The sequence below is a fragment of the Temnothorax americanus genome, unplaced genomic scaffold (genome assembly GCF_048541705.1).
Source record: "Temnothorax americanus isolate GAGA-0224 unplaced genomic scaffold, ASM4854170v1 Scaffold31, whole genome shotgun sequence".
In the NCBI taxonomy this organism is placed as follows: domain Eukaryota; kingdom Metazoa; phylum Arthropoda; class Insecta; order Hymenoptera; family Formicidae; genus Temnothorax; species Temnothorax americanus.
Genome location: NW_027509453.1, coordinates 133,831 through 146,131, shown reverse-complemented (window position 1 = coordinate 146,131; position 12,301 = coordinate 133,831). Strand labels below are relative to the sequence as shown.

The 12,301-nt window shown below is 40.2% G+C and overlaps 1 protein-coding gene across 3 annotated transcripts in view; it reads right to left on the bottom strand.

Annotated features, from left to right (window-relative positions):
- Positions 1–7,167, bottom strand: part of Otopla (proton channel otopetrin-like a) — a 31,725-nt gene extending 24,558 nt beyond the window's left edge. Inside the window, exons 1-2 of one of the 3 annotated variants that reach the window (XM_077412826.1) lie at positions 2,470–2,614; positions 304–2,409 (exon numbers count right to left, since the gene is read on the bottom strand). The gene's annotated coding sequence lies outside the window, so the exon portion shown is untranslated. Of the gene's footprint in view, positions 1–303; positions 2,410–2,469; positions 2,616–6,563 lie in introns of those variants that run through there. The other 2 variants (XM_077412825.1, XM_077412827.1) reach the window with 2 other exon arrangements.
- Positions 7,168–12,301: the final 5,134 nt, after the last annotated feature.

The window sequence follows — 12,301 nt, the reverse complement described above, 5'->3', positions numbered from 1 at the left end:
TTTGGGAACGGTTACTGACCTATCTCCTCTCATGGTTACAGTCTATCTTTGTAAGAACAAGGCAAGCGGCGTAAAATAGCGTTGTAGTGATTGGAAGCCGCGATGTTTTACGACGCGAATCACACGGGAGAGGGAATTTTAGCTTTATCGGCTATCTATCAAATAAAAACTTGAACATATCACAACCGTATTTATATGTAGAAAATAATCTTTTAATACTCTTCGAAATGTATTTACACCGTCGAATTTATAAAATTAGTATCCACCGATAATCTCGCTTTATTCGCAATGTCCAAATTTTACCTCATATCGTGTGTTTGAATAATCGCGTCACCAGGCATTGATAATTAACATCCATCAGTTACAAACCGGACCTTATGTTACGTCCGGTCCAAATGACAGCAATTTGTGTAATTGACGATACGTATGTACAGGCCCGAGAATCGAGAATTTGAGATCCCGCGATAACTGACCTAACCGAATGCACATTCAGGTGACGTCGCGACGTCGCGATGTCTACTGCAAGCTTATTCCGTCGTGCAAGCTCTTTTCTCCCTCTCTTTCTATTTTCATCCATCGTCGCGACTACACACACACACTCTCACACACACACACACATATATATATTTGGCAATTTTTGCTTTGACGAGAATAGTAGCTTTAATTACGAATATCCATTCGCGACTCGGCTGACTCGGCTCCGTCTTCGTCCTTCTTTCATTCCTTTCTCTCTCTCCGAAGCATGCATTTCTTTTCTCTTTTCGCACGTACACGTGAACGTCGACGAGCGCGAAATTATTTCTGCCATCCGTTCGCCCTCTGCGACGCGGTTTTCAGGCGTTTTCGTGCGCGAGAGCGCTGATTCTGGAGATCCCGCACTGTCAGCGAGCGACAAGCTACACGGTTGAACAATCGATTACAGAAACATGAGGGATAATAGATTCGATAATGTCTCGACAGCAATTTTCAGATCGTTACTGAACTTATGGTGAATTAATTTCGAGACGCATTTATGGGTGAAATTTGTTCAATTAAAATTGTTATTAAATCGACAATCGAAATTATCGCTTTCATGTTCGATACATGACTAATGTAAATTTTTAATATATTCAGATGACAATAACAAATTTTAAAAAATGTTACTGCGCGTTTTTTTCCGAATGCGCTTTTTGATTTGACGAATTCCATTGCTCGCGGAGTTCGCTCGCCGTGATTTAATAGGATTATTCTATTTGAATTTTTTGACGTCGCTTCGCACGTAGTTATAATTGACTGAAATCAGAACAGGTAAAAGCCTTCCTATTGACACAGTGCGGAGGAAAGCTTTTCGATCGATCGATTAAATGGACATGCGAAAATGAAGAATGTCCCCTCCAAATTTTTTCAATTCTAGGAATTCTTTCAAGGGGATTTGCATTTTATGTAATTTAAAACACGAAAAGTCTCACATAAAATATGAAGCATGACAGCGTCGCGTTACAAATTCGCATGCCATTGCATAACTTGAGACAATAATCTCGCTTTATTTCCGCACCCACGTTCGATAAGATCTAAACCACGCAAGAAGTTTCCGCAGGAGGCTGAATCCAAGCGAGAGGGACCTATATTTCATACAAAGAAAGCCCCGAAGAATATATCGGAGTTCGGAAATAAGGTTCCAAGCTTGAAAGCTCCTGATATCAAGACGTCGAGACGTTTTAGCTGATACGATGTCGAACCTAGTCTTTGAGCTTTGTAACGATGTAATAAGTTCCAAAGTCTAAGTTCTTGCCGGCTGATCATTTTATCCCTGTGCTTCGGCGCACAAGAGGACGGTCTCGTTAATAGATTCCAATTCACTTTAAGGTCTTCTTACCTCGCAATTAAACAAAATAACTCGGTAGTCACAGCTGACTTTCAACTACTCAGATGCACCTGACTCGAACTAAAAAGTTGGTATATTTTATTGCGAATGTGTACATGTGCGCACAAGTTACATCAGCGGATTCGTCGCATATCGAAGAGATTCAATGTTAAACCTCACGAGAACAACGTATACGAAAATAAAAGATTAAAATCGATCGATACGCATGGGCACGGTCCTCCTATCATTGATTATAAAACAAACATACCGAACGCCATGTATAATACATTAATTTTAATCGACTTATTGCCAGCATCGAAATCAACACGCAATTGGACACGTATATTGAATTAATCATAACTCATAACGTATTAATGAATATTGACATGCCATCAGTGTAATATGTTTCAGCTCCCAGACAGCCAAATATAATTCACTGAATTATCAATATGTTTCGATTGAAGAAAACAGCTTGAAGTCACGGTCGCTGTTTATTATTAGTTAGCCATTATTCCTTCTTCAATACGTCATGTAGAAAAATTTTCCCACTTCTTGGCACGTAAGAGCTGAAGTTAATAAATTATATATACCATACATGTAGAAAAAATTTCAAAAATAATTCTTACATTATTTAAAGGCTTGACGATCGTATGTTGATCGAATAATTATGGGAGCGACGAAAGCCGATGGCCATTAACGTCAACGTCGAGCAATGTTGCGACGGCTCATTCATCCCACTATCACAATTACTCCGATCGGCTTCACCACAAATTGGCTCACTATATCAGTGAAATTCCACCGGCGCATTCGGGCGACGATGTCGACGCGCGTGACGGAAGTCGGCGGAGCTTGCACGCGCGGGGTAGCTCATACGATGGCGGAAAAGACTCGCGGCGGCTGGTGCGACTCTCGCGGCGGGGTGAGAGAGAGACAATCAAATAGAATCGCACACATGTACATACAAAGGTCGCGGGGGCGAGGTTATTGCTTTCGCCGGGGTGAAACCGCGCGCGCGAGCGTGTGCGGGGCGTCACAACAAACGGAAGCCGGAAGTGGCCGCGGATCGATTCGAGCAAGCCCCGCACGGTCGTGGACCTCGAAAAAGCCGGCAGCTCGTCCGTCGAAGCGCTGCCGCGGCGCGGCACGGCACGGCACCCGACACGAAACACTAGCCAGACTGCGTGGCGACCACCTGTGAGCTTCGTATCGGCGCCGGCGTCGCGACGCCCACGTAGGTACTATCCATCGACCGATCCGCGGCGGCCATACGCCGCTCCCCCGTGATAGTCCGCGTTCCCAGCGTCGAGTTGGTCAATGACGCTCGTTCTTTGATTACCGTCGGTAATTTCTAATTTCCCAACTTGCTAGGAGTGTTTACCGCCTAATTTGGCCGAATTGGTGCAAAATTCTTTCTCTCTTTTCTTCATTCAGTTCCGTTTTAAATAGGAGCCGCTTTAATTCCCGACACACAGATCATATAGGATCGTCTTTTAATCATGTTGAAACGTAAAACGTTATTTTGTGATATACATTCCGCGCGTTATTAAAATTTTGCACAAATATGTCGAAGAGAATCGCAGCTGGAATATTGGAATAAAAAATGAAGATATACTCTTTTATGCACGCAAGACACATATGAACAGACTAAAGCGTTTCCGTGCAGCGATTCTATGAAGATCGACATTACCTCGATTGCAGTTGCGCTACATCGTAATCGCTGTAATTAAGGTAATTATAACCTTGCCCTTTTCCGCCTGCGACTTTGCTATCTCGGAAATATTTGTGCCGGACTTGCTTTCAACTCGGAATATGTTTTATAATACTTTTCAATTAATCGCTATTATAATTTATTTAAAATCTGATTTTTTTATTTTTAAAGATCGACAAAAATAAATAAAGATAAATAAAGCCATTTTCTCATTAGATTTATTTAACAAAAAAGTGAAACACAGTAAAAACACATTATATTAAAAAATACATTATTTTATATCCTATATTAATGACATTAATATTGGATTTTTAAAAATGTGTGTCTTTAGGCGGGCAACGAAACTTTTTGCTATGAAATTAGCCCTAAAAAAATAGAGAGAAAAGAAAGAACCCACGAAAATTTATTTGTTAATTTCTTACCTCCATTGTGAAACACGTATATCTCAGAGAAAAATATCTCAAAACATCTCCAGGACGCATTCACGTGCCAAAAACTCAATTGCAATCACGGAGATTTGTGTATAACATTTTTACAATATAATATTCTACGTAAGAATATGACAAGTAGCGTAAAACATTTCTTTTTACTTTAATATATTAAGCACTTCAAGATTAAATTTATTTGTGGCCGCTATTGCAATTTAAATAAAACGTGATTTGTTAACGTCACACACAAGATATTTTATCGAAAATTGATTTAATATAGTCGCATCGAACGAAATATTGGTTTATAATGGTTAGGCACGGAGCTGAGCCGCGTCGAGAGGCACTCGCGTCGCGCTTCGCGTCTCCCGCGCGAATAATCGTGGTTCTATGATATGGTCGCACGATACAGTCGCAATCCTTTCTCTTTCCGAATCGCGAGTTGGCAGTGGATACTCTTGGTGGTCGAGGCGAGTAACTTAATAATATATGCGAAAGCGTTTCGTGCCGAGCTTATTTTCGATGTTAAATTTAAACACAGCTGCGACATTAACTCACGGCGCGTACAAAAGTACGAATCAATTTCAATATTTTTTGCAGTATCATTTTTCACCAATTTTATTTTTTTATTTTACATATTTCTCTCGCGGCTTTTATAAAGTGTCTTTTCGTCGGAATATTTGTCTTCTTGTCCATCAGACTCCTTTGAAGACTAACACACACCGGTCTTCTTCTGTCTAGCATATCGAAAACGAAGACAGATTACTGCGGACACTATAGGGCGGCAAAATACATGCAAAGGGTTTTCCTCGAGTTCTGCACATACTCTGCCCGCTCATTGAAACTTCAAAGAAATTCACAACTAATAATAGACGTGTTCTTACTTTTCATCTATCGTGATTTCTCTCGTTCCCCGACAGCAGCCCCGTTTTAGATACATGCAAAGAAATATATTTCTTTGACGACAAGACTCTTGTTCGGCAATTTTTCGATCGAATCGCGCGTTTTGCATTTTTATTCTTTATCATTGTTCGCGAATTGGGAATTGTGATGTTTAATCATATTTTGAGGAAACCGACGGTGAACTGATACAAATAAAGACAATAATAGAGATGGATGAATTTATATTTGGCAAGGTTTTGAGTATGTCTTCCCTTTTTTTTTTAGTCACATGAAACTACAGTTCAATGCTACGCTCGGTGAACGTAGTATACACGCATGCAACATGCGCGCGTGTATACCAGCGTCCGGACCCAAACGCGATCCTCTCGTTTTTACTCACCGGTCCTTGACTCGATTTTTGGGTCGTTGCAATATAAATACAGGCTGGTCGATAAGTTCAAGGTTCGCGGCACGGTCGAACCGAAGCCTCCGCGCATTTATCAGCTCGTCAACCGCTTCCCTTTCGCGTACAGTTTGAAACACACCGCGCACATTTTTCTCGTTTACGCAAGATTAATTGGCGCCGTCAGCCGTAAGAGCCATTTTTCAAAACGTACGCGATGGTGAAAAATTTATAATTTAGATGGGAAATTATAGGTGGAGCAAGCGCAATAAATTTTAACGGAGTTCTAAAAATTAAAGGGATTGAAATTGATTAAATAATCATATAAATATTAATTATTTAATATCTTGAAATAGATTTTTTTTGAATCGTACTTTTATATTGTTTATACAGATGCTGCGTTTTATGTTTATTCACGTTTAAATTTTGTATATTTCTTTGAATTTTAATTTTATGACTTTTCTTTGTAAGTTATTCTATGTGTATCGTATCGCTTTATGTTTTTTGCAACGAGTTTTCTAAAACCTCTAGGCTACATGTGAATGCATTCCATGCCGTAAGCTATTTCATGCGTTTGCTACACGCAACCAATTTAAAAATCGATACAACTGGCGTGGAATTGTTTTGCTAGAAAGTCATTGACCGAGAAACCAGCGTAGAAAGTAGCATTATTTTGATTAAGAGCCACACAACAAATTCCGTGATTGACAATGATCATTTGCGAAAGCGTGTAACAATTGCAAATGCGCATACGTATGAACAATCCCACCAGTCCAATAATTAGAATTTTAAATTACGTTCGTGTTAACTTAAATCATGTCATTGTTTTTCTGCAGTTGAATACGTGTTAATAATTAGAATTGTAAATTATATTATAGCTTTAGGAGCATCTGGTATTGGTTTTCGATATCCAACGCGCGTAAGAAATTTTATATCGATGCGTTCAAACTTCCACATTCGTCCGGCAAATTCTATAATACCTAATCAATATTCTAATTCGGCAACTCTGTAATGTCTATCTGCTATGAAACTCCAATTTTATACTATCATTTTACATATTTCACTCGCGATATTTGGGATCGATTACCATCTAATTAAACTCCGCTATTATTCGCAACGGCTTATGCGAACAATTTGGCAAAACTTTTCAGACGTCGACATGCACACGTGACACAAGCCGAAAAAGTTCACCGATCGTCGCGCGCGCAACACGTTATATCTCGATACAAGACACCCGGCACAAAGACCCAAAAGAGCACTCGTAAGACACCCGTGGAAATCCCACATGACAGACATACTCACGTGTTCATTAAACGAGGATGAAGCTCTGTGCCATGGGCAAGTCCCTGACCTTCCGGAGTCGTCTCGAAGGTAGGACGATTCTTCGCCGAGGAAAGCTCCCCCTCGGAAGTACTTCGAATTCTTGCCGTTAACCGTTGATTTGCGGGAGATATGTTAAACTTCGCTGGACGTAACAACGCCGATCGCGCTAGTTCGGAGCAACGTGCCGGTCGGCGCTGGGTGGATGTAAACAAGGAGACCCCGAGCTTGCGCCCTGTTCGGAAGCTGCCGCCGCTCTTTCCGTCCTTTCCGGTGGGCGACTTCTTCGTCTTTTCACCCTCTCTTCCTCCCTTATCTCTTCCTTTTCTCGCGTCGCGATCTCGTATTGCGTGGGCCTGACGCCCGTTTGCGTGTGCGTGCACGATTCCCGGCGAGTTTGTGCCGGCCGGCTGATCTGTCCTCACTCTCAGTAGTCTCAGTACGTCTGCGACGCTGCGCGGCCGCCCATGGCGGTGTAATGACGACGCTCAGTTGGTTATGGGGGTCGCCGCGCGCGCGAAGCCACCCCCATGCAATGTAGAAAGGCGATCAATACCTAACTCTCCGCGATTCCCGCTTTTCCACCCCGTGGACGTTCCTCTGTCCCCCTTCGACAGCGTACTGTTGCGCCTATATTGATGTTGTCGGTGCCGGTGGTAGGCCTGGCCGGTCGCAGGGGTAGTAGCGATGACGATGGTCGTCGCTGCGTCTAAACAGCCTCGTGGAGCGAGCCTGGCTCGCTTCACCGGGGTGGACGCGTAGGGAGGACGGAGGTTTCAGGGTTATTACAGGTGCATGGAATGGTAGGGTTAACGCGAGCGCGCCGAGGAGACGAACCACGAGCGGTTCTTTGTCTTCGCTTTTTCCTATCGTGAAACTTCACGCTTGTAAAAAGCACGAAGCGAGCTAGATATAGTTGACTAAAAATTGAAAACTTTATACTCGAAATTTTATTGCATTTTTCATCACGTTCAAATTTAATTAATTAATCAATATCCTCATTACTTTTTTCAGCTTATGCCAACAAGTGGACTTGGTTTACAATAATAATAATAATCCTAGTACTAATTTCTATCTTCTTTTCCTAATTCTAACTTCTTTCCCCTTCCACAGTTTTTTCAACACCTCTCCTTTTGCCCTAATTCGTCTTTACATAACCTATCCTATTATATTTCCTTTTCGTTTCTCCTTAACTCTATAAACCAATCTTTGGTATGTTCACAATCCTCTATATAATGACTAATATTATCTCTTTTGTCCGCAGAATACACATAATGTTTCCTCTGCTTCTTCTAACCAATACTTATTACCTTCCTCCATATTACCTCACATCTCGTTCTTATTAACGCTCTTACATTATCTCCCATATTTAACTTTTCTAGATTTTCTCTCTTCAAACACCTATAGGTCCATCCAATCTCACATACAATTCTTTATATATCTTTTATTATATCTGGCCTGCGTTATTCTAACGTTCAAATTAATCAAACAACAAAGTTTCGTCGCGTATAAATAGCACGTAATAATAAGACATTGTGGAATATAATTAATTATAGGAAAACGTGTTTGATGTTATTGCCTTTTCTGTCCAAACTTTTCGGTATTTTCCGTTATGGCCGTTGACGAACCCAAGCCAATTTGGAAGCAGTCCGGCGCGTCTATTGATTTTATACATTACGACTTAAACGGCTCCATGTAACGATGGATACGGGATTGTATCGCGGGGTTTGACTAAAATGCACCCTCTTTCGAGTGCCCGGACCCGGCGGCAACACCGACGACGAGGGGTGGATTTAGTCCGTAATTACCGGGTACTCCACCCACGAACGATCATCCACCGGGCTGGATGGAAAACGATGCTTTACAGCAGCATAACAGCGAATACTTATTTCTTTGTCTTTTGGTTCTTGGTTTTTCACGAAACATGAATATTCGCGCGTGCCGCTTATTTATCTTTTACTTTGCAGCCACTCTCCGATCGAGGAGGATCGTGGTGATGTTATAACGAGGTTAATTTGCAAGCGAAAGTAGGGTAAACTTTTTACGCGGCATCTACCTCGTAGAATCGACTGGCAGGCTATTTTTATTGTTACGAAGCATCATAATTGAAGTCCACCGTTCATGATCGTCGTAATCCAGTTTTATCGGTTATTCCCTGTTTATGAGACATTAACCGTTTAGCTGCGGCACATAGAAAACAATTATTAATAGAGAATATGGAAATACACTGCAATCGCGTATACGCCTCTCTAGCTTATCACTATCTTATTAATCGGCACAATCGACGTTATCGATTAGCAGCGGGGAAACTTTTATCCATTCCTAACTGGCGCGATTCCTTTTACTAATTACTACGCATTAGCTAAATAATAATATGTGTGCAACAAGTGCTGACACGCTTCTATGTATTATTATAGAAGCATCTAGACACATCTGCGCGCTCCCGTAAGAACGGTCGCGTTCCCGCTTTATGCATTTTCCGGGCAGGAGCCGATCGACGGATCGCGGACGACGCCTATACGAAAACCGGGAACACACCCACGCGGGACAGCAGTACTACCTGCAACCTGCAACTGGTAAACATTGGGCATTAAATCGAGCGCACAAGGGTCGTATCGTTCGCACGCTCTCTTATGCAACGATCCTCTCACGCGCCACGATAAAAACACAGACACGTCCGCACGTACATCGTACATCCCGTTCTCGCGGATTCGATTTCACGTTCTTGCCGCAGCTCTCGTGTGGAGAATCTACGAAGTCAACGAGAGATCTCGGTTGCAAAAATAATGTTTGCATCGTATTGCAAGTAATTGTACAAAGTATATATATATATATATATATATATATATATATATATATATATATACAATACACACACACACTATAAATGATACAATTATATAAAGTATTCGGATTGTACAAGTAATTGTGTAGGCAGACGCAATCTAAAATTAAAGCAACAACATTGAGTCCAGAGAATTATTATTACTAATAATTTAGTACATTTCTGAAACTAAGGGAGCAACGAGAATATAATTTAAAGGTCTTTAATAAAGACGATGAGATACCGAGTATTCAGAAACATTTTTAGTATTGGCTATATTAATCAAAAGTTAACGAAACAACAATTGTTAAGCAATTTTTGTACTCGCGCGAATTATGTGACGCATTTTAGTCGATCGAGTTTACTTGATAGTGTAATTAAGAGCTCATACTCCATATATCAATTTAGCTAATTACTATAATTACGTATTAAGAGTACTCAGGGGAGCGTTTCTACGTCAACGACATATCCAATATGGAACAGTTACCATCCTTGCGTGTACATTTTCAAATATTAAAACGTAAAATTAATTCAATTAGTTCAATAGCATTCAATATGCAGTAAAATATATTAATATTGCTCACAATATTTGTTCCAGACAGTGCATTAGTATTATTACTGCAATTAATACTGACAGTTCATTAATATTAATTTTGAAAGTAATGCTTAATAGTGTCTGTAAATTAATTAAGGATGCAAGTGCACGTGAGAGCACTGCACAAGAGCCTATACTCCATTTAAATGTGTTTCTAACGCATCATTTGAATTGTTTAACGTTATAAATTACATCTTACATCTATATGCTAAATAACAGAATTAGAGATAAGTTATACTGGAGTTATAGATAGTGACATCATATATAACACAATTATACATATATTAATTACAATAAAGTTACAGTTACGCTATGTATGTACAATCGTAATTTAGTCGTGTGATTTATCGAATAAATTGAATACGTTCCTAGAGATTCAATTCGCGTGAGATGGATTGGCGCCGCGAAGAGAAAGTTGAATCGCGATGCGGTTCAACTTCATTTCCATTAGATTCAGTTTGAGGGTCGGTCATCGGGCGACCTTGGATCCGAGAAAGGCCTTACCTCAACATTTGAGAGATCACGAATGCGTTCGCGGAATTGACTCCGGAATCGCGAGTATTTAGGTCAGCTCGGCCACACGATTCTCTACTATTTGAGTTATTCTCTCGTCGTCGTCGCATTGGTTAATGGCTGCCAATCGTAGTACGAAGCGAACCATTACGTAGAAAGTATGATTTTAAATATCTCGAATTGTCTACATTTAAAACCTCATTTTAATTCCGTCGTGAAATAAACGTAATAGAAATGCGGTTTGTTAATTGAACGTTATCTGTACTTTCTAACTTCATGACGATTGATATTGCAATTTCATCGGAAAAAGTGATTGCGATTGGTGATAAATAAAGAGAAACGTTTCGTTATTGCGGACGAGTGTATTGCAATTCGTAAGGTACAAATAGTACAAAGGGTATAAAGAGTACAAACATTGCGTAGGAACTAGATTATGCGGACATAGAAAAAGTACATTTCAGAGACGTGATATAGCAAAGAGAACTTCCTCTCGTGTTTTCTCTCTCTTCTTATATCACTCGCAAAATTGCGAATTGCGTCCTTCGTGATTTCGCCCTGATTTTATCTTTTTACGGGAGGATTCATGCCGAGATCGTAAACGCGTCAACAATGTGCATGAGAGAAGGTCTATCCGAAAAGGACGAGTCTACTGCAAAAGGCTTTCTCTTGCAATGTCTGAAGTAAAGATATAGAGCGGTCATTATATAAATATTATAAATACTTAGGCTGTAACGACTGAATCTAAATCATTATTATATTAATATTTACTTTTTAATTCTGAAGTCTTGTTGCTTGGATATCTGCTTGGATATTTTTCGTACCGCTTCTTATTGCGATTTGATATTCTGACTGCTCTATTTAGGACGAAGTTGTAGGCGAGAGAGAGAGAGAGAGAGAGAAGAAGTGAAGGAAAGAATGAACATGGGATCTCGGCACGAGTCCTCGGGACTCTCAATAAACGTAACATGTCGCGCGTAAATTCTATGTCAGATTATAATAAATATTATATAATAGAACAACGTAATAATAAATATATTTATATCTTGTATATATAAATATGCGTTATGTATATATGTACATATATGCATATATATGTACACATATATGTATATATATATATGTATATGTATATATATATGTGTGTATAGGAAGAAACATGTCGACACAACTAGCGCTAAACACCGAGAGAATTCGCTTTTATTGTATATTCTCCACCATTTATTTACAGCCGTCTTGGAGAAACTATATATCTTACAAAAGATCGACTGCACCGACCGGATAACTATGAATTCGCAACGGCGATAATCGATATCGAAGCTTCTAGCACGAAACACGTATTATTCATGAACGCCTACATTTCCATCAAATCTCGACTTCTTCCCCTTTCTCTCTTTGTCTTTTCTTTTATTTCATACAAGCACGCACTCGCAACACACGCACGCACATATACGCATACATACACGCGCTCACGCATACACGCATTCACCCGTACGCGACCACACGTCAATTTGTTCATTCCCTCATTCTCACTTGCTTCTGCGATCTTCTCATCATCACATATGTGAGTTGAGCATGAAAGAAACTCGAGTAGGTCGCCTCTAGTTTCGAGATCGCGTGTCGATCGCGATCGATCTTGATCCCCTTTATCTCCTATCAGCTCGGACAGCACTCTTCTTGACGGATTTTAAGGCTTAATGATATGATCAGCCATTGTACTGTATTCCTTACTTCGAACGTTTTCACTTTTTTCATCTCTATATCGTTCTACTTTTGAAAATTACGCGAGTC